Genomic DNA, 22,965 nt, shown 5'->3' with positions numbered 1-22,965 from the left:
AGTGTGGTGCAAACCATTAGGAACAAACACAGTAGCTGCAGTGCTAATGACTACAAGAGCAGCATCCACCCCTCATTACCCCCTGCAGCAGGGCAGCTGGATTTCTGCCTGGCAGCATCCCTGCACAGATCTGTCCTCTCCATCCTGCTGCTGAGCACCGCAGCTCCTCATCACACCGGTGCCTCTCCAAGATGCCCAGACCTGACTTACTTCTGGGCACAGTGGCAGACAGCACTCTGAGAACTTCTTTCCTTGGAGTTATTCTCATTTTCCCTCTAAGGGCTGCTCACCAAAGAAGTTACTGGTGACAAAAGGACTTCTACTATCAATACAAGCACTTGGCCATGGAACAAATCCAGTCTCACTGCTTACACCTACTTGTTTCCATCTTTCCCCTCTCCTTCCCTTCATCTTCCACTAATGTTTTATTTCATTTATCTCTGGAATTTATTTATAGAGCAATCTTCCAGCAAAATTGTTTTTTGAATTAACTCCTTTTCCTTCCTTGGCACACTGTAGACTGTAAAACATGGACAAAAGCACCAGTTTAGCCAGGGCGAAAGAGCACCATAAAAAATCCACAGCAACCCAAGACTCCACAGCTGGGCCAGGCTCTATCCCAGGGCTGGGACTTCACAGCGCAGCAAGGGCTGGAATCAAATTCTCCTGCTCCAGAAAGACAGGCTTAGACTCAGGTTGAGTTAAGAGATTCTCCCTTACCTATTACCCATGACATGCCCATGGCACAAAGTTACCTGAACTTCATGTTGCATGTGCATGGGAAGCACGCACACTATTCAGTTTGTGACATTTTTCAACCAGAAGGATAAGCTAATAAGGAGATCTGCTACCGAGCTGAACTTTCCATCACTAAACCTCAGACCGTTTCCCACTGCGATACTCTGACAGCATCCACTGGCCAGGGGCAAAGCAGGGACAGATCCTGGGACCCTGAGTTCCAGTCCAAGGCTATTAAAAAGTTCATGTTATTACCCCTCCCCAGATAAAACCGATACTTCCCAGGACCAATCCCCAATCTGGCCATGTTTTACTTCTTCGGAGTCTCTGACCTACATGCTACTTAAGTGAATTTTGCCCTCTGTATAAAAATCAAACATCACTTACCTAAAACACATTTCTCTGTTTTCCAAAGAGGGAAAAAAAAATTCTACACCAGTTTGCTATGGAAACATTCCAGATTATTTACTAACAAATAACTAGAGGATAAACAAATAAAAAACAGGAGCATCTTCTTCCTCCCACTGACATCTGAACAGAGCCAGGGGTAGGTCTTTAGGGTACATATGTACAGAGAACCAAACCCAATGTGGGCAGAAGCGTCCCACTCACTGCCTGTTGCCTGTCATCTTGGGAACCTAAGGCAGTAGGTAAACGTGCAAAATTCTCTGGGGGGTAAACAAGAGCAAGGATTCAATACCTACAAGGAGTCAGTGTCTTCAAAAAATAATTAAAGGTAGAGCTTCCTTTAAAAAAAGTCTGTGGAGAGTAACTTTAAAGAATTGAGAGAATTATTGCAGGCCAAATATTACAAGAATTAAAATAGTTGGCCTCTACTCTACCCGTAGCATATAAGCATATATTTAAGAACAAGAAACTCATATGATTTGAATGAATTGGCAAAAGAAAGGTTCAGGCCAAGAGACAACAGGCAAGTATGAAACCAACAGTTAATTACTAAAGAGAAAAACAATGAAAGAACTAATACAAAAAATAAATGCATCATTTGCCATATAACAGGGAAAGAAGAAACCAGAGGGAAAAATATCTAACAAGAGGAAAAACTCCAATACACACAGGCCTGTCAATTGTCTGAAGTGATTACATACCCAATTAATCGAGAAATATCTCCCCAAAGGTCAGCTCACAGTGGTAAACAAATGCAGGCAGCTTCAAGGCAACAGTAAATAAGAATCATATTTTTAATACCAGCCCCTACCAAAGGCTGCTGATCCAGACCCAGCCCTCAGACTGGGACGTCGGGTGCCCAGTGAAATTATCAGAGTGGGGGATCCACCATGAAGTGAAGCCTTTAGGGGTGTCTTTTTTTGGCAGGATGGTTTTGTGCTAAAATTAAGAACAGATTTCTGGACATCTGTCATGCATAGAAAACATAGCTTGGCAATGAGCACACAGCAAGTGGGACAGCGCATCCTGTTAAATCCAGCACGAGCAGCATCGCCACTGCTGGCTGAATACTCTGCCGCAGCAGAGGATATAAAACAGGAAAAAAAAGAAAATAAAATCTCAACCTTAACACAGAGAAATAAAACACAGAAAATCCATTTGTGGGATGAAAGTCTTAGAAAATCCACTTGATCTTCAGACAGCAGATACTTGCTATTTGGGGAACTTGAACACAACATACAGATAACGGGACACTGCACCAGGTATAAACTAGTCTCAAGTGCTGGAATTAAGGGTAGTGAATTATATCAATAGATGTATGGAAAGCTCCTATAGACTAAAGAAAAATATTTATACCTAGCCCAGGTGTGAAGTGGAACGACTAGAGCTTTGCACATCACCTCTGCCAAGCAGCGAGGACTGAATTGCTAGCAGTTCAGGAGGGCATCTCCTACTGTGGAGGACACGCATGTGACAAGTGTCATTTACGGTACTGCCACACTGCTTGGAGCAAGCTTAGAAAATTCCAAGTGTTCTCCCAAGGTTCAATTCCTTTATGAGATTTCCAAAAGGATGAAAAACATTTTCTAAAGGCTGGAAAGGACCACTCGCAGCAATAAAAAATGAATAGTATCTTAGCAGCAAAAACTGAAGTCAACTGATTGCAGGGAGATGATTCTGGGAGTGCCACGCTGTGACTTCAGAGGACCACTCTGTATTTTTTGGGGGGTCACACCGGTTCACCCCTCCATCCCTGCCAGCCACATCTACACCCCATAGGAGACCACACTGGAAGGGACTGCCTGTAGATCATGTTTCTTGCCAAAATATAGTGGAAGCAATATTTTTAAAAAATCCAAGTCCAATCTATTAAAAATGGATGAAATCAAATTGCAAAGATTAACATACGCGATTATTAAAGAAGAAACAAATACACACTTGGTTCTTATTCACCAGTCCTCAGCCCTTACGTGGCCGTAAGAACCACTTACGGCCATCACCAGGACTTCTCTCCCTGGGACAGCTCTCCAGGAGGCAGCACGGAGGAAGGTTTCTTGCTTGCTCTTACACATATGGCTCAATCCTCTGCCAACACAGAAGACAGGGGTCCCCTGGGGTTCAGAAACACGGGACTGACCCTAGGGAGCTCTGCCTCCTCCCGGGATCACAGGCACAGCCTCCAGCACTTGTCGACTTTTTATACACTCCTGGGTGTTTCCCAAATCATCCCCGCAACTGCCAGAGCAGATGGGGAAGGTGCAGGGAAGGCCACGATTTACTGACCACAACTGGAAGAGCTGCCCTGCTTCCCAGCAGCTGCCACCAATACAAAGGGAGGTTGCGACATGAAAGCTGGTGGTGGTTGTGGCATGGGAGCTGGCACATAGCCACCAACAGCTGCTTCCGGACATGTACACAGACATGACCAAAACCCAACTGGACCAGCAAAAATTTTGCAAAAATACAAACATTTGCAAAAAATCTTACATTGGCAGAGGGCATCCATGTGCAGTGACCACCATCAAGCAGTCTGCCAGCCCTCCCTCCCCTTTCCTCTGGTGTCTGAAGTCCAGTCACTTGTCACCTTGCCAGCCAGGGCGAGTGGGGACACCCTCTGCCCAGCATCTCTGTGCCTGCAAGTGCTGAGACCATCTCACTTCTTCCCCTCTAATCTAAAAAATGGGTTTTAGGGCCTAATCACTCTCCGTGCTTTGTTCTTGTAACAGCTTGTTGTCTCTCCCACTTTGGAACTGGGCTGAGGCATGCAAACACTTTTCCTGGGAAAAAAAATACTGCAGAGGGCCTAAACACAAAATGCCACCAAAAAATGGTTCAAAGCTCAGGTCGACAGGCTCAATGCATGAGGAGTGCTAGCGGAGCTGAGTAAACACAATACTGCAAGAACAGTTCTGCGGAGAGGATGAAACCTTATCGGTTTACTTTTATCACAACATTTTCTAACATACCTTAAGTACAATGCTTCAACGAGCATTTGCTCTTACAGCAATGAACACCTGCATGAAGGGAGGGGTTTTCTCCTGTTTAAATTTCATTTTTAATACTCTCCAATATACATCATAGATCAATTCAGAAGTCTAACTTTAAAGTTCAAGTACTTCATAAAACTAAACCTGCTACAAGCGCATTGAAAGGGCTTTTCCCCCCCATAGGGCAGCACTAACTGACAAGTAATAACTGCAGTCCATGTGTATTATCCATCACTTCAATAACTGAACTATCACAAACTGTATTAACTAATCACGACCAGTGGTGAAAGAAACAGGTAAAGAAACTAAAACACTGCCAAAGGGATACAGAAAAAAGGTAGAAAAAAAATCAGAAATTAATATTGCGACTGAAGAAACCTCTTTCCAGAGGGCAACATCTCTCAAGCGTTGGCTGAGCAGAGAGAAAAGCCACTTGAAAAAAAAGTGGTAAAAGGGACAGATCAAAATGACTAAGGGCCTAATACTGCAAAATGTTATATACAAGTAATCCTTACAGACTGCCAGCAGTACAAATACACGATCCTGTTTTATTAATGTATTATTTGTATTTGGCTGTACAATAGGGCCCCAGGAGATCCTCTTATAAGCACTGAAAAACAAGAAATAAGAGCTTAAGCCCTGAGAATTTAATGATCTAAACCATCAGGATATAAAACCAGACTGCAATGCTTTACGCCCCGTGTTTCCAGGAAAAGCAACCATTATTTCACTTCAGACAGCCATCAGAATAACATTAGCGGAAAAGAAAAAGTTAATATGATAACGAGCCTTTCAAATGGGTGAAAGTTGAGGGTGTGGAACCGCATCTATTTTATGCCAAATGCTCTTTATGCAGACTATCAGCCTCCCAAGGAAGGGACAGTTCTGGGGCCCAGCAGGACTGCGCATGCCCGTCGGGTGGCAAAGGAAAATAAGAGATGGGAAAGAAAACAAGAGAATATGCCCTCAAACAAATACCTGGTGGGGGGAGTAAAGCGGATGCAGCCAGACTCTTCCCAGCAATGCCCAGGGAAAGGACAAGAGGCAATGGGCACAGGCTGAGGCACAGAAAATTGCCTTTTTAAATGAAATCTCTACACAAGAGTGACTGAACACCCAGAAGGGGTTGCAGAGTCTCTATGCTTGGAGCTATTCAGCACTGAACCGACCGAGCTGATCCTGCTTTGAGCAGGAAGGCTGGACTAGCAGGTGACTAGGCTGGACTAGAAGGCACAGAGGTGCCTTCCCACCTCAACAGCTCCCACCCTGCCCATCTAGAGTTGCAGATTTTTCTCAAGTGCCTTTCAGGAGGAGAACCAAGGGCAGCACGCAGACCACCTCCATGAGGAAGGATAACAAGCAGCAGCTTTTAGAGAAGGTTCCCTTAGACTGGGCGAGCATCATCACAAAACAACAATTTGGGAGGGCAACAAACAGCACACACTGCAGCCAAAGCAGCCTAATTACAGCCGGAGAGCCCTACTCCCCATCAGGTTATAATCAAGGGAGATTAAATAACCAGCAATTCAGACCTCAATGAAGAGCTGGGAGCACAGAGAGAGCAGCAGTCAAGTATGCTGAAGCAAATCTATTCAAGGCTGGGGAAACCAGAATAACTTTTAAAGTAATACTATGAGAAACATGGAGTTCATCAGAGCAGTTATATGGCACAATGCCCGCAGGTCTGCACGAAAAGCAGGATGCATCCTCGCTCCAAGCACAACCCTCTGAGCACTGAGTATGCTTATCCAGCCTGAGCAAAAGGAGAGTATCCAGCAGCAATCTTTAGCCTTTTCCTGACTGAGACCATGCTCTACAAAGAGCTGATCGCAGAAACAGAATAACTGACTATTAAAGGGTTGTTATTTTTTGAAATTGTTGTGAACACTTGAAAGCCAAATGAAGCCTCTCTGGCTGCACTCCAGGACCAACTGGTCTCCTCACAGGGCCACAGCAGACCATTGTGCTGGACTTCAATGCTTCTGCTCCAATCTGCAGCTAAGCAGCAGAAGAGAGGTCATCTCTGTCTCTGTGAAGTACACAAAACTGTTGCATGGCTGCAGGTCACAGCACATTCACCATGCAGCTAGGAGGGCTAAGGATGGAGGAGTCAGGCCGTGCCGAAAATCTCAGCAGCCTCCCAAGAGGTTAAGCAGCATCACTTCTGGGTTCCTCCCGGCACCCAGCTGTGCTCTGTGCCCCAGGGAGCAGCATCCCTGGAGCACCACTCTTCTCTGCCAGGAAATCCTCTCTCTGTCCCAAAGCTCAGGGGTCAGCAATGCTTTTACTCTTGCCCTCAGTACATCAGTTGACTCAGGAGGAGATGCTACTCTGACAGAGCACATCATCGTAACAGCAACGAGCACAGGTCACAACGCTTGCTGGAAGCGCAAAGCCCATCCTTAAGAGCTGCCAAAACAGCCCCAGGAAGGGCCTGTGCTGCTGCTTAAGGACAACTAGTATCAGGTTCTGCGAGTCCTTCACACTGGGAGATGTTCCTTCAGGCTAGTGCAGCAAAGGGACATGGTGTTTCTGTGATCCTGCCCAGTTATGATGGGCTGCAACTCCCAACCCACAATCTCAGGTATAAAAGGCAGTTAATAGGAGGCTTTTTTGTCCCACAACAGGACACTGAGCATATGGGTAGAAATTGAGCAATTTTATACAAATACCCCTCGACTTCCCAAACCATTGCTTAGGTTATCACAGCAGACTTCTCTACAATACAGCACATGCAGTTTCTGTGGGATTGTATGTGGTAGTTGGTCCATTAAAGGCACTTTAATACAGAATATTGTCCAAGAAATGCCTCAAAAGAAGGAAAAACACTGAGAACCACTTTGGCACATACCACACTATGACTTGTTCCCCCAAGTCTTTAAAATCTTACTCTTTGGAGGACACAAACTACATCTTGGTTGGCAGCACGCTCAAGAAAGATATTGCCCTTTCTCTCTCATTGCATTCTGAAAACTATGTAGCAACTGTCACCCTTTTATAACGGAGTCTCAAAAATGCAAGTCAACAGGGGCCAGCTCAGCCTTCTGTTCCCAAAGACTTGAGGGCAAACTAGACTTGAGGACAAAGGAACGAAGAACCAACCTGGGAAAAGCAATATTTTCCCTTCAGGCAACTCTTGCTAAAATCTTTCCAAACTACCCCAAAAAGCATTGCATCCTTTGAGTGCCAGAATAGGGCACAAGGAAAAAAACAAATAAACTGAACAAGGTGAGGGAAGGATACTTATCATTAAAAAAAAAAAGTATTTCATTAACTGGACCCGAGATCCTGGTCTCTCACTCAGCAGACAGAGAGTCCAAAATTTTGTCTCAAGAGCGTCTCATGCCCTGGTCCCAGCAACAGCACTGCCCCATGGCCAGAGCCCAAAGTCACGATCGGGGCCAGCAGACGGGGACGCGGCTCCTCTCCTCCATCCTCCGCAGGGTAGCCGAGACTCAGGTGACCCCACGGATGAGTTGCCAGGCTGCTGCACACTCGCAGCCTCCAGCAGCTCACAGAAACACAACACCAGGCGCTGTGGCAGCTCCGCAGCCCAGCTCAGAGAGCAGCGGGGCAACCCCCCCAGCTATGCCGAGCCCAGCACAAAGACCAGCCCTCGGAGCAGCATTGACGCTTCTGCCTGTTTCCAAGGCGGTTACATTCTCCTTTGAAACCATCCTAAAAACCTCCCAGTCCTGTAACATTTGCAAATGAGCGTTTTATGCATGCACATATTTTGCCGATGGCCAAATCTCAAAGCCAAACCACCGAACACACCCGAGACTGAACCCAAGCCCACAAGGTGACACTGCTCTCCCAGCATCCGCTGGCCCAGATGTTAAAATAAAGGATTCGCATGTCAGTTTGACAAAGTGCTCCCTTCTTGCTTCAATAACCAAGAGGGATTGGGACTGCTTTTTTTTTTTTATCATTTCTTTTTAATTCCCTCCTCCTCAACATTCATCTTTTCATAGATCAAATATAATTATTCTTCATAAAACATCCCAGGTCTAATCTCAGGAGGAAGAGGGAGGGGTGAACATGTCAACTGTGCTGTAAAGAGCAGTTTGCTGGATTGATGGGTTGATATAAGTTCAGCTGGGCAGGGGAGTATCTCCTTTCTCCAGCCGGGGCAGGGAGGCATCGGGAGCAGGACTAGACCTCATGGGACTGCAGAAGGGTGGGAGAAAGGGCAAAGAGTAGACAAACCTCCGCCTCCAAACCATGCACCGAGGTCCTACAAGACCCTCACCTCGGATCACGTCACTTGAACTTGCTCTTTTGATAAAGCACAGTAACAGTGTCCTACTGTTTGGAAACGAACCCAACAAAACCCAGATTTCTACTCACTACCTTAAAGCCAGATATTCTGAACGCTCATATACCTACCTTAGATATAGATAAAATAATTTTATTGCTAGAAAATGACATTTCATTCACAGACAACTCAACATAAATCCATATTTTGCAGCTAATGAAACTCAAGTAACAAAACCAGTATTGTCAATAGAAACACTGCTTTGCTTAAATGGAAAAAGCTCTCTTGGGGGAGAAGAAATTATGGTACAGACTCTAACCAGAAATTGCTCTTTCTTTCACACAGCTTCACAGATCCTTTGCAGGTATTAGATGAAGAATAGGAAGCCACTTCAAAAGCCAGCTTCTTAGTTTCATTAGTATTTCTTATTGCCTTCAATGAAAGGCTCAACTTGCAAAGTGACTTCATGACACATTTTCAGAGCTTCCCAGCTGGCAAGGATCCGCTATGATCACGATACAAAACAGCCTAAAAAAACCTGAAATGCATGTGCAATCCCACAGCCCGGCGCAGCGCTGGTGCTCTTGGCAGGCTCCTTGCTCTTGCGCAGCGGCAGCAGGCGAGCTGGAGCTGCCCTTTCTGAGCAACAGCCCCTGCGAAGGGAGAAGCCATCCTCTCCAAAGACCTGATTCAGTTCCCTTGTTCAGGTTATGCAAGGCCTTACTAAGTGAGCAAGTCCTGAGTAAAGATATCAAAGCAATTTTCACACTTGGAAATTACTTGTCACAGGGATGCAATCAGAAAAAAAACCCTGCAGCCAAGTATCTATCCACCATGTTCAGTAACACGCATGTTTATGCATAAAACCCCACGAAGGATAAAAGATCCAAAACGCAGCAAAAGGAAATCTCAGATGCCAACACCCCCGAAATTTCACAGCTTTCCAAACCCTTCCAGTTCAGCCCAGAGACAGAGTCTCTGTAAGAGGACTGGGGATCACCTCTGCCTCTCCCAAATCCAGCACTGCTGAGCCTCCAGGCTCCCAGAAGCTCTGCAGATGGGCTGTGGCACCCATCACACTCCAGAACACCAGGAACTCAGTGCCCTTGAAAGGATGGGAGATTAATCTATTCTTTTGGCAACCAGGACCCTCCCCTTAAATAAAGGGCTCATCACTTCATTCGGGCTCATCTATCACTACACCACCAGTCCTGAACACAGGTACTGGAGAGATGACGTCCTCCTAAAAGTCACACTGCAAACACCTGAAAGCATTCTGCTGGGCAGATTTGCACAGCAGAGGAGGTTTTTTCCCTTTAAAGATTAACTCAGCACAGAGCACAAAAGTTTTCAGCTTCCTTTCTTCAGGCTGATACAGTCATTAAAGCAAAAAACCTGAATAGGTTATGCTGCGTAGGTATCTACTAAAACCATACATTGTTCAAGCATTTGCTATTAATACACCAGTTCAAAGCAAGTTGAGGCTTTGTCTTCATTGCTAAAAAAGGTGCATATTACCATAGGATAATTAACACATTAGCTACTCTGCTGTAAAATCAGAGCAAAGCTCAGAACTTCGATTTTACTGCTAGAAAAGTGAGAGCGCTCAACCCCAGCATTTACCTGCAGATCAGCACCGAAGTCCCCAGTCTTCACCCAGGATCTTGCAGCAGCATGACAGTTGTCCCCATGTCATCCCCAGGACCAAGGAGAAAACCAACCTCATCACAACCACCCTCTTTTTAAAGCAGCAAGCAAAGACCCTGCACTGGCTCCAGCTCAATATTCGAGTTCTAATGCCAAAGAAACTAGGATGTTAGGTTGGTTTTTTTTAAAAAAAATAAAAAATAAAAAAAGCTTTTTAAAATATCCCCACAAACCTGGTACTATCTTTTCACACAAAAGCCATTCCTGCTCTTTGTGAAAGAATCGGGTAACAAAACTAATTACAAGGTGCATGCATCTAAATGATGAGGGACTGGTCCTACATCTCATCTTGACACCTGGATCCCAAGTCGGTTCCCTTAGACAAAGGCCAAAGAGCAAAGCAGACTAATTCTTTCAGTTTTAATATACTTGTGTAAGAAAAAATTATTATTATTCTGAGGTGTCAAGTCTGAAAGCCATACAAAATTTCTTATTCTTCTAGAGCCTTGAAAATAAGATGAAAAAAACATCATGAATAATAATTACAAAAAGATGAAAGTTAGACTTTTGGTTTGCACCAGGTTTTTTTAAAGACAGAAATCAGTCAACATGACTGTTCTCGTATCATACAAAATCGGTTTGTATTGACCAGCTTTGAAATTCTGCCTTGAAATAAAAAAAATCCTGGAGTGAGACAAGCACATCAGCACTAATTCCCAAGCCAGAATTTTGAACCAGAAAAGCCCTTCAGCCTGTGAGCAGTCTTGCTGATCTACGAAGCACAAGAATAAGTGATCCAGACTGGAAACGAGGGAGAAAAATAAATCAAATTTCATTATCTTACCTTCCTAAACCAGCATCCTAAGTCACATTCCCCTCCATAATCATTCTTCCTGTACTCGCCACCTATTGCTTGTAATCTACTTTATCGTTTCACACTTCAGTAGAAATTAATCAGTTTATTTAGTTAAAAATATCTAGAAATAAAATGAAGTACAGCAACAGCTTTGTTCTGAGCCCTAAAAACGTTTTTCTTAAGTAAATCCAGAACCATGACTGCTCCTTATCCATTTTCCATGGACTTGTTTTTAATACACTTACTGTTGTAAATCAGCACCGACAATATCCCAGCGATTATTTATTTTCAATATTTCTAGGGCATTTTCAAGGAATTATCATGTAAAATTTATACCGAGGGAAAAAAGTCCAATGCAACATGAATTAAAATAGAAGAATAGCATTAAAACAGATCATATCAAATCATCAGCAAAAACAAACACTGTTAAACAGACCACACAGCCTGACGATATTTCGTTTCCTGGGGAAATAGAGTATGTTTAACACCAAACAGCCAAAAAAAGCATTAGCACGAGCCTGGGTAGCGCTCCCACCGAGCCCTGCACCAAGGAGTTGTTACATGCAAAGACAGGCTCAAATCTGAGCAGAAAGTGAACTCCTGGACAGTAACTAAAAAGCCCTTTCACCAGGAAAAAAAGCCTTCAGCGACACTCCAAGTTTGTGCCCAGGCCACCCTGACTTTGAAAGGACTTAAACCAGAAGCTTGACAGGGGATGCTCTTGTGAAGGCTCCCAAATATAGGCGAGATCAGGACCTTTTCCGCACAGGCATCTTCCAACCAAGTGCGGCAGCAGCCCCGTAGGTCGGAGCAGCAGCTGCCACAGCAGCAGGGACCTGCCAAGCAGGCACCAAGTGACAAGCACTTTGGCTGGCTCCAGCTGCCGCTCCTCAACACAAAGTGAGGACGAGCACAGGAGCTCGGCCAGCAGCCGACCTGCTCGGCCCCTCGGCTGCATGCCATCTGCAAACAGCCCCTTTGCCAAAGAGGTGCAAAATCCAGGAGGCTCACTGACTTGCTTTGATCTGACCATAAAAATGATTGCTATTTAAGCTGAGTAGGCACTCCACTTTTGTCTGGGCCAGCACTTTGCGTGCAAGGTAACAGGATGGGGTAGACATACTTGTGTCTGGTCACGTGTGGGGAAGAGAAGAGGCATTCAGATCCAGTCCTGTGATGGGGAAAAGCTGAAATCACCCTCTGGGAGTTCCCACAGCCTCCTTTTGTTTCACGTTCCCCGAAAGAGGCACATGTCCCAGCTACGGCTCCGTGCTGTCATGTCCCTCTTGCTCCGTGACCTGGTGTCTCAGGCTTGGCTCCCTGGCCAGAGATGAGGGCAGCCTGTGGTACCTGGTGTGGCGGTCACGGAGAGGCACAATTTCAAACATTAAGAGCGCACAGTTGTAACCCTGGCAATGCAAGGAAGTCAAGAGAAGGACAATATTAAAAAACTACAGACAAGGGGGGGAGCCCCAAAGAGGGGGACAAGGGGGGGAGCCCCAAAGAGGGGGACAAGGGGGGGAGCCCCAAAGAGGGGGACAAGGAAGAAAGTTTGCTTTGAACAGTAATGTGCAAAATATCTTAAACACACAAATTGGGGAACTGCAAGAAAAAAAACAAACTTGAATGGCATTCATTTGTGTGGAAAAAAAAAAAAGAAAATTAAGGATAACAGCAGTTTAAAAACAGAGTCCAACTTTAGCCAAACGCTTCTGGCTAAAGAATGAACTGAACATTCACCAAAGTCTCTTCAGATCCAACGGAGGAACCCAATCTCCCCCACGTCAGCTGTCAGGTGTTCAGTATTTTTAAGCCATCCCAGTAGTTATTTATACATACAGCCGGAGACTTGGATGCTTCCTTACGGACCTCTGTAGTTGGAAATCTCAGTCAGGAAAACAACATCCCACTGAAATTTTGCAGGGCTGTAGAAGAATATTCCTCAAAATCAGTGCTTTTTGCTCAGCAATAGGGGATACAGGAAGGAAGAATAAACTGCATTTTAAATAATCTTGTAATAATGATGGTTTAAGTGAGCAATTGCAGGATAATGAAAAAATGAAGAGGCATCACGTCTGTAAGTTAAAAAGAGAATCCATGATTTGACAAAATGTCAGCACTTTCCTGGGTATAATCAGACAGCAGCAGCCAGCGATGCAGACATGACGGACACCTGACTAATGGCACGGCCCACAGGCTTGGCCGAAGCCTGGGAAGGGACTATTGTATGTAAGAGAATAAACTGACACTCGTTATCTCAGGAAACAACAAACCAGCAATGCAACTTCAAGAGTCAAATGATGAAAGCAGAGATTAATCTGCCATAAAAACATAATTACCTCGTTAAAAATCACTCTTGCAGTCTGCAAAGCAAAGGATTTATAATATTTTTCTTCTGGGTTTTGTCCAAATCATCTGAAAATAGAACTGAAAGCCCCACCACGATTTGCTGAAAATCCTGCCCATTTCATTTAACAAAGAACAACATAAACAAGGACTCTGAAATAAATTTCTTTCTTATCGATTAAACAGTCTTTGCAAGACTACTGCTCTTGTAAAGCCCTAACTCAGGATTTAGGCTCTAAAGTAACAAACGTTATGGAAAGGTAAATAGGCTTTAAATATTTTAACTGCCCATCCTATTAAACAGTCGAGCTCCAGCTTGAGCTGGGGACAGAGTGCTCCTGCACAGTGCTGAGGCAGGGTGAGATGTCCCAGGAGGTGACGCGTGGAGAGGGGACATTCCCCATCCGAGCATGCATGGGAATGATGCTCTGCAGGGGTGGCCTTGTGAAAGCAGCCCCTGGACAATGGCTCTGCAACATACTTGGGGTCTGGAGATCAATCCTGCTACAAAACAGCTGTTTGCCAGTGGCTGCTGTTAACCCCTCTCGAAACACTTCTCCCTAGCACCTACCTGAGTGTTCAGGAGCAGCACTAGGAGCCTTTTAGCAGCTCCTGCAAGCTTTGTATCTGGTTCTTTGTTTTGAGCAGTTAGCCTCTGAGCTTTAGCCTCAAGGAGCTGGACTCCTTTCAGTTCCCACTGGTTTACAGGATTACTCCCTACAGATATACTCCAGGAAAATTTGTAGAGTATCACCACTTCAGAGCAGGCAACAGTACTTGAACTCCTTAGCCCCTGCCCCATCATTTCCATCTGCTGAGAAAGTTTACCCCCCTGGCTACCCCAGTCTCACAGCCCAGGTAGGTCAGCATCGCAGAGCAGCGTCTGGAGAGACTGCAGACTGGCAGCTCACGAGGCAAGCATCACCTCTCCTTGCAAAGGAGCTGCCGCTATGTTTCTGCACAGCACTCCACTCCCCTTGCAGCCACGCAAAGAGGCATCCAGCAATCCACTGCAGGCAGCCATCTCTCCTGTCTCGACATGATGAAAACCACTACAAGCTCTTTTACATGACCCACGACCACTGGGTGGCCATCACCGACTGCACCCCTGATCTGGACTGCATATACCTACTAGGAGGGGCATCCATGTGTACACCAGCTCTAAGGAGGTCAGTCACTGGCATGTGCAAAGTTCATCTCTTCTCAGCCCTACTCCCCTGCTTGATGTGCTCTCAAGTGCAGAGACATGAGCATGAAGTAACTGAGCATCTCTGAAAGCTACCAGATAATCTTATCTTGAACCATCATGCAAAATGTAAGAGCTCTCATTTGCCACCAGGCAGCATCCTGCTGTCCCCACTTGGCTCAAAGTGCAGTATTGTTCCAACAGACTTGCAAGTCAGTTCCCCACAGACAACTGCAACAGAAGCAATGCATGAAAATGGAGTATTTAGTGCAGAATCAGAGGGATTTGCTCAATGCAACAGAGGCTAGGTAAAGAAGAAAGGAGAATGAATCTCTTAAAACAGATTGTAGAAGCAATCCAAAGTCCTGGCAAAAACCAGGGCTAGTGTCAGGGTCTAACTGCCAGGTCCCATTCCTGCAGAGCGGCCAGCTTCACAGACCTGCCTGAATGCAAACCCCAGGCATGAGGCACCACCCGTTGCTACTGATAAGCTCCATCTCCTCACCTCGTTTCACTGAGGCACAGGTTTAACTGTTAAATTACCCACCTTCCACAACTGTAACTTATCTGTCCCTCTGGCAGCCTGAACAAAAATGGCAACTTTCTACTTGGGCAACTGCTGGCACAGCCAGAGCCTTTGGCAGGAACACTGCCTAGCAAACGCTGGACGAAGACGATAGCTCTGCTATGCAGTCTTTGCCTTCTGTAAAGGAGTGAGTCCAATCCGTAACAGTAATAAAATCTTGCACGTTTCAAAGGCATTCATGAGCCTGATACATGGATTTAAAAATTATGTTGCTTCTTAAAAAAATCATGACAAAGGGTTTAGTAAAGTCCTAAGTGTCTCTAGATGCACAGTGCGACTTCTACTCCCACTTGAGGAGCCTGCCCTCAGGGGTACATGCTTGACATTACCTGAAATTCCGACATCTCCAATTAAAGCTTTCTTTTAGAGACATAGTCTCTACGAAAAGCCTTCAGATCTTCCTACTTTCACAGAAAGCTGGACTCTTCAGAGTCCAGCCCTCTCCCTACAGGGAGATAGGGCTCCTCAAGATTGTTAAGCAAATTTCAACACACAAAGCCAGAATGAGATAAATGCAATGAAGCAGACACATTTTTGCAGGTCTGTAAAGAGTTGCATTAGTGCTATGGATCATCAACTCTCCAGTTCCAAGGCTCATCACCACCTATACTCTCTATGCTCCTCTGTTTTTAGAGCTAAGCAGTTAGAGGAGATAATTTACAGTGCATCTAATATCAGTTCCTCCACCAAACAGATTTATGAGCAGCCAAGTGCTCTTCTGGGATAACAAGAAAGGGAGATCCCCAAATTAGTCAGCACAGTAATTGCACCTGACTACTGCACTTAGAAATGGCTGAACAAATTTGAGAGAAGCCAAGGTTACCCATCACAAAGGCCTTAATTGTGTAAAAAATGAAAAATAAATCACCTCTGATTTGCCAGTTTGCTTTGACCTTTTGTCACTGTTACTAATTACTGGCTTTCTGTATTCAAGTATGTACAAGACAAACTCCACAAATTTATACAAAAGATGCTCCAGCAACTTAGCAGCTTCAGAGGAGACTCTGAATCCATGTGTTGTAGTTCCTGTATTTCTTACATTGGCAAACCTAACAGCAGTTTCATCCAAGGAGAAAATGCAGGACTTGGCTCTCAAGCACACAACTCACAAGCCAACAAGGCTCCAGATGGGTAACTTCAGCAGCTATGGAAACAATGGATGGGGCACATGGTTTGGGAGGTTACAGACTACCCCACTGATCACAACCATCGCTTACACCCACCAACAGGTGTCCCAAGCTACAGTTACAACACCGGCTCCCTTTGGATCTTTAAGGGGGGAGAGCCATACAAAGGAACAGGGCCAAGGCACAAACGTCTGCATGCAACAAGGAAAAACAGCACTTCTTTACATGAGCTGGTTTATTGCTAAAAATCAATCTGACAAAGGAAGTTTAGGGTCAGATTCTGCTCTCACTGGCACTCAGGTAACCCCAAGAAGCTGAAATGGGAGCTGAGGAAGATGATCACTGACGAGCAGAGTACAGAAGACAGGACCATTCCTTGAGCTCTATTACCACCTGCCTGCTGCAGGATCCTGCTCTAAAGGAAAACCGGAGGAAGAGACGAAGCCCTCCTCAGCTGCTTCAGCCCCAAACCAACTAAATTAGTTCAAATCACCTTCAGCAGCAGTTTGAGCCAAGCACACCGATCTCACGCTGAAAGGGAAGAAAGCTTTCCCAGAGCGCACCCCACCAGACGACACGCAGCACTGAACAGTCCCAGGGCACCAAGTGCATGTGTCACTTCAGCTACTTCTGCAAGCCTGGACCCAGCAGACCGGCCTCTGTCATCTGAACACACTCGCACTATTCAGTCCATCGTAGCTAACCCCTTACTAGAGGATTTCTCACCCACTCCAAAGCAATAACTCTTCCTGATTTTATTTGCCTTGCACAAGTCCGTGAGTATGTCCCTCTGCTTCGGAGGAGCACCAGCACACCTGTTACCATATTCCTATAAAATCCATTTTCTTGTTTGCAGTGTTTTTGCCTGAATTATACAGTCACATCCGAGATGAGAAAATAGATCACTCTTGCAGATGCTTTGTCAACTCATCTTTCCTGAAATGTCAAATGAATAGATTCAATGAACCCATTAAATGCTTCTTATCTGAATCATCATGCTAGAGCCATTGATAATCGGTCAGTGAGTAGAGAAATCCAACAGCTAATACATTTAGCAGAATGGAATATTATGCAATGCTCTGCACAATCCCCATCTATGGCATTTGGCCCAGTTACTTCAACTTTATAGGCTTAAATAAAAACATGTTTTTAAAAATAAAGTGCAGATACAAGTTTCCTTTGCCTAGTTGCCACAAGCAGAATTTTAGGCTCGCTCTTTCCTTTTTAAGAGTTCACATAAAAACACACACATGCTCTGTCTTCTCAGGGTGCTTTTATGTGAAGACTACTGCTCTATTTCACAACTAAAGAATGAAAAAGTGAGAAGACGTCCCCAAGACCATGGAGCCTGTTGGGGTAGCTGGGAGTTCTGGCTCCCAAAGCCAAGCCCCCGGGAACACAGCAGCCCTTTGGTAGCGATTGGGTTAATAAATAACAGAAGGGCTGGAAGGAGGAATAGAGACTGGTTTGAACCAAGATCTCTAAAAGCCAAGTCTGGCATCTCTCATGCAGTCTCTAAGGAAGAGCTGAAGGCAAAAGAAAGATCATGTTTAATAAAGGGTAAGAATAGCAAATGCTTCTTAAATGTTAAGTAGCAGAAAAGCTAGGCAAGCTAAATAATGTGTGCTAGTTAAGGAATGAAAGAGAAAGGGGAACTCGGAAGAGGAGAAGGAGGGCCCTCTGTTTCTCCCATTTATACTTCATAGGTCAGAGCCCATTTCCAAAAGACATGGGAAAGGGGAGAAGTGCCTTCCACCAAACAACAAGGGTGGCAGCTGGGCAGCCTCTCTGTAGCTATAACCGCTCCCCTGGCAAGAACAAGCAGCAAACAAATAGCCCACGGGCCTGGCTACCCCAAAGCACGAGGCAGTAATGAGGAGGGGATTGATGTGGGATAATGGACAAAGCATTGGGCAAGGGCTAAGACAACACGGATTTTACCCCCCACCTCTGCCTCGCTGGGTGGCCTGAGGCACCTTGCCTTCCCCCCCCAGCCTCACTATCCTGCCTTCATAAGACGCACAGCAACAACCAGCAGCTTGGACTAACATATCATTTTGATTGTGAAGCGTGTTTATGAACATTTTTCCCCTTTTCTTGCCTGCAAGCAAACCAGGAGGTACTGGAACAGACAGAAGAAACAAGATTTCACTCCCTCCGTGGCCAAGAATCTCACTGAAGCCTCATTTGGACTGCTGCTTGCTGTAAGCTAAACTGAAAGGAGATGATGTATTTCAGAGACAATAACTTAATATTAAACATCATACCTTTGTAACACTCATCATATTGCATTTCAAAAGGCTTACGCCAGAAGTCTCATTAGCAAAACCATTAAAACAAGCACACAGCTGGTGGAGAGCATTTACTGTGCAGAAGAGTCAAATTCTTCTAAATTTATAGTGGCAAAATTGATTACTGATTCTAACATCTGTTGCAAATTTTACATTTAAATTCTCCTTAAAAAGTCACTTAGCTCAAACATCAGACTAGGCTCTACAAACCAGCTCCCCTCCCCTAGTAACCACATAAATAATCTCCATGCAAATCAAATGTGCTCTTTTCATAAAAGCAATTGTTACTGTCATAGATTATATAATAAGCACTAAAACGTGCTTAAGATGTAACTCAATGTATTTACACTACGTTTGTAACCACATAGAAGCCAAGGGTAACTCTGAAGAAAGGATCACATTAGAAAAAAAAAAAGACTAAAGTAAACAGCACCAGATGCAAGCCTGAAAATGTTTAAATATGCAAGCTGGCGTCTTCATCATCTAGAAATGTAAAAGCAACTACCTGTAAGCAGCGTGCAAATGCAGAACTGGAAGATGGTAATAGGAGACATTTTTATTTTTCATGCCTTTCTCTGGACAAACCATCTCTAGCACCTTCCAGCAGGGAGTACATAGCCACAGGCACCAAATCCATGCACTGTCAAATATGTGATATCCCAGGACACGCAGAGCTAAGAATTTTCCTCTTTGGTCCTTTTTTAATAGGAAAAGGAAGGAGAAAAAAAGGAGACATTTGCTACACCTTGCCCACAGAGCCATGACCCTGTTTCTCTGAAAATCTTAATTCCCTTGAAGTAGAAAAAAAAATGAGGGCAAGGTCTTACCCAAGATGTAAAGCAAGAGTTGCATGTGATGTCTAAAGACACAAGTCTAACTGAACTCCAGAAAGTGCCAATACGCTGTTTCTTTTGCTTTTTGTGACCCTCCTGGAAGGACAGGAAGGATAAGGTTCTGCTTCATCATCAGTTCCCGCAGCGTCATAACATCTATTAACCTAAAGGGTTTTTCCCCTGTTTGCTTTGTGCGTGGCTCCAATCTGTTTAAGAGAACATTGGCACCTGTCCCCTGAAAGTTAAAGCAGTTCGGCAATGCCTACTTGGTGTCTGGCAGCACAGCAAGTATTATAAGGTACAGTGTACCAAGCAGATTGGACAGGATTTATCATGATTAAGTCAAGAAGATACAGACAGAAGAGGCGACACCACGTCAAGGTTGGAAGAGTGCTCCTCAGAGCACATGAGCGACTCCAGGGACCTTTTCCCCAATGCTCATCAAAAGCCCATGAACATCCATGGAGCAGCTGCCACTTGCTTCAAGACTTGTCTTACTCTCTCAACAGGTGGAAAAAAGCACGCTCAGAGATGTTGCAATGTAGTGTTGAGCCACAAACAGGGCACATTCCGCTGGTATGTCCAACATCATCTTTTCTCCAGTTATTTTCAAAGTGCTGGGGTAGAAATCCGTAAGGACTTTTGCCATACTAGGTCACTGCATCCCCACTTCATTTATCAGCAGCTCAGTGGGGGATTCCCATTTGTCTCAGCCAACATCCCTATCACTTGGGAAAACACTTGGTGATTTATGGACAACAAGAACAACAACAGTTTTCAAAATCTCTCAACCTACAGAATCTGGTCTAGTAACACTGAGGGAAACAGAGCACAAAGTCAAAACATAAATGGATCACAAGTCTGGCTGCTGGTGGATGAGAGCTCAAAGAACATCAGTTCCTTATTTTCTTGCTCAGAGAACACGTTTGGTTAATGGTATTTTTGAAAAAAAGCATGAACATCATAAAACTTCAAGGGATGGAAAACCTACCTCTTCCCTCCTGAGCTTCTGGACCTTCGTTATTAATCTGTACTTCATTTCTCATTTGGATATAGCATTGTGAAGAAGCAATGGCTGGAAGAAATGCCTTTCAGCCACTGGAACAGAGATTTCTCATCCTTACGATGAGAATAAGGATTCACATCCCTAGTGCTTCCTCCAAGCACTTGTCCATCAAGTCAAGTCACCTCTCAATCGTTGTGATGAACTCAAGGCTGTCAGAGGACAAGACTACAAGACTTCTCAAATGTGACGTTTGGAAAGGGCACGTTCTAAATTGTACATGTTAACATCTTTCTTTTTCCTCTCAGTTTAATTTGGAGGGTGGAAGACACATGACAAGAAACAAATGGAGCCTTCTGGGAGTCTATCTGCTGTTTAACAAACTCCTCTCTCAAGAAACATTTCTCAGCATAAAAAAATTTAACATGAAAATAATCTCAATCAGAATCACTCTAGAAAGGACAAAACTTTCTCCAAATAGCAGCGGAGGAGGTTTCTTGCTGTTTGTTGCAGAAAGAAATATCACAAAAGATTGTTTTTCTTTTATTCCTGAACTGCCTTTGAAAGTGTTGTAGCAACATGCTGTATGATGCTGTCAAATCATACTGCGAACAACTCATTAGTAAATTCGCTCCTTTATTAAGGGCTCAAGAACTTTGCACAGAACTTCAGTTAAAATCACTATCCGTATAACTACCTCTCACTAGGGCAACTAATTTGAAACTCACCTCTTTGTTCAGGCCCTTCCATTTCTATTTTTAACAAGAATCAGCCTGCTTTTTGGTGGCAGGAAAGAGACCAGCCAAGGACATCCTCATCCCTTTCTCATTTAGGACCGTGTCCTCTCCTCTTCCTTTCTCTTACTCATCTATTTGGATTATCAACATTTTGCAGCAGGACCTGTCTCTAGCTACCCATCCCGGCAGCACCGAGCCCCAGGGACAGCCAGCAGACACACAAGCACATGGGGTAACAGTGCAGGAACAGCACTTGCCAAACAACACAGCAGCAAGCACAGCAAGGTACAGCTTGTGTTTCTAAAAACTCCCTTCGGCCATTTTTGTTTATTTTTTAAATGTGCAGAAATCAAACCTATCCATGATTCTTATTAGCAGTGACTCATATCAGCTGCAATGCCAGCTTGTCTCAGTCTCAGGAGAATTGAATAAGCCTGGATGGTTTGTCAGGCAGTGTGAAAATATGGGACTTGCATTTTGTTTCCAGATATATTAGCATCACTTTCCCAACACAATGCATCAGCACTTCCCCACCTATGCCGAAATAGGAGCCGTATTTCTCAAGAATCATCAGATGCATTAGCTTTTACCACCTTTCACTCATCACAGTCCTACAGAACGGTGCTTAACATCACAGATGAACACCAAGCAATGCACTCAGAAGGAAAAGAGGAGGGTGCTTCTGCCCAGAAGCAGTTCAAGATAATTTTGGGGTACCACAACGATGTGTAACATTCAGAGAAAACCCTAACAAATAGCAGCTTCCCCAAGACTTCTTGCTGTCCCCCACGTGTGATGATGCGATACACAGCTGAGCAGGGACTGGCAGAACAGTGTATTGCCAACTGGAGCAACCATTAATTGGCTCTTGTGTTATCAGTGTTTCAAGGACCCTTCAAAGTGCAGTTGCTTTGAGGGGAAAAAACGCACCTGCTAGCTGAGCTTCTTTCTTCTCTCCTCTTCACCTTGACCAGAGTATTTTTAGCTGTATGGACAGACTTGCCAATACTTTCACCTTCAATTCTTTGCAAGGAAATTTCTGACAACACACAGCAATGAATGAACCGTATCTATCCAGGGTCAAGAGACGCAGAAGGAAAGAACTGATGGGGAAAAGCAGGTTCCCAAAAGACTTTTTCAATATTTTTCCCTTCAATATTTTAGCTCCCCTTCTTTCCACAGCCTCCTCTACTCACACAGAGAACTTACTAAGTTTGTGTCTGATTTCAGTAAGCTCCGAGTTTGGCCTGAGATTTTGCTTAACAAGATCAGCCGGCACACTTGCATGCAAACAGCTTGATCAAGCTACTCACATACCTTTGCAGAAGAAAGCATCACTCAATTACACTGAGTCTCCCAGATCTACTAATATAAGTACATTTGGCAGAAAATGGTCCAACATTGTCACCTCAGAAGGCAGAAAAACTCATTATTCAAATGAAACAGTCTCTCTTGGCTGTTCATCTCAGCAGGTAACATGTCAACTTCTGCCAAATCGGTAAACAGAAGTACTTGCTTCCATCAGAGCACAGTATCAGTAAATAAGAGAGGGAAGACATGCTCATGAAGCGATATTCTTAATTCATGCGATGCTGAAACCACGAGTGCTTCATTAATTACTACAAAAACTGTTAAATGGTAGACTAAGTTCTGAGCTGACAGCAGCAGACATGATCCCATGTGCCTTCAGGTCACTGATCAGCTGTCTCAGACGGACACAAACTACTACAAACCACTGACAGTGTAAAGGGTCACCCTTGCTATTATGCTCAGATCTACTGTTTGGGGTAAATCTTCCAGAAATAAGCAGATTTCTATGTAGCAGGAGGGTGACTAGAGCTAGTAAACTCCAGCACACACATTTTAATGTCCTTTATGTACTGCAATTTCAAGGGAATCTTTGAGAACCAGTGCAAAGTGCCACATGGGGATTTTATGACTCTTCCTAGGCTTCCCTGAATT

General features: G+C 44.5%; 1 protein-coding gene across 8 annotated transcripts in view; it reads right to left on the bottom strand.

Annotated features, from left to right (window-relative positions):
* Positions 1-22,965, bottom strand: part of LOC140660841 (S-adenosyl-L-methionine-dependent tRNA 4-demethylwyosine synthase TYW1-like) — a 110,299-nt gene that overhangs the window by 28,744 nt on the left and 58,590 nt on the right. The window lies entirely within an intron of this gene.

The sequence above is a fragment of the Ciconia boyciana genome, chromosome 17, assembly GCF_034638445.1.
Source record: "Ciconia boyciana chromosome 17, ASM3463844v1, whole genome shotgun sequence".
Classification (NCBI taxonomy): domain Eukaryota; kingdom Metazoa; phylum Chordata; class Aves; order Ciconiiformes; family Ciconiidae; genus Ciconia; species Ciconia boyciana.
The sequence above is the reverse complement of the archived record's forward strand: the minus strand, read 5'-3'. Positions and strand labels throughout refer to the sequence as shown.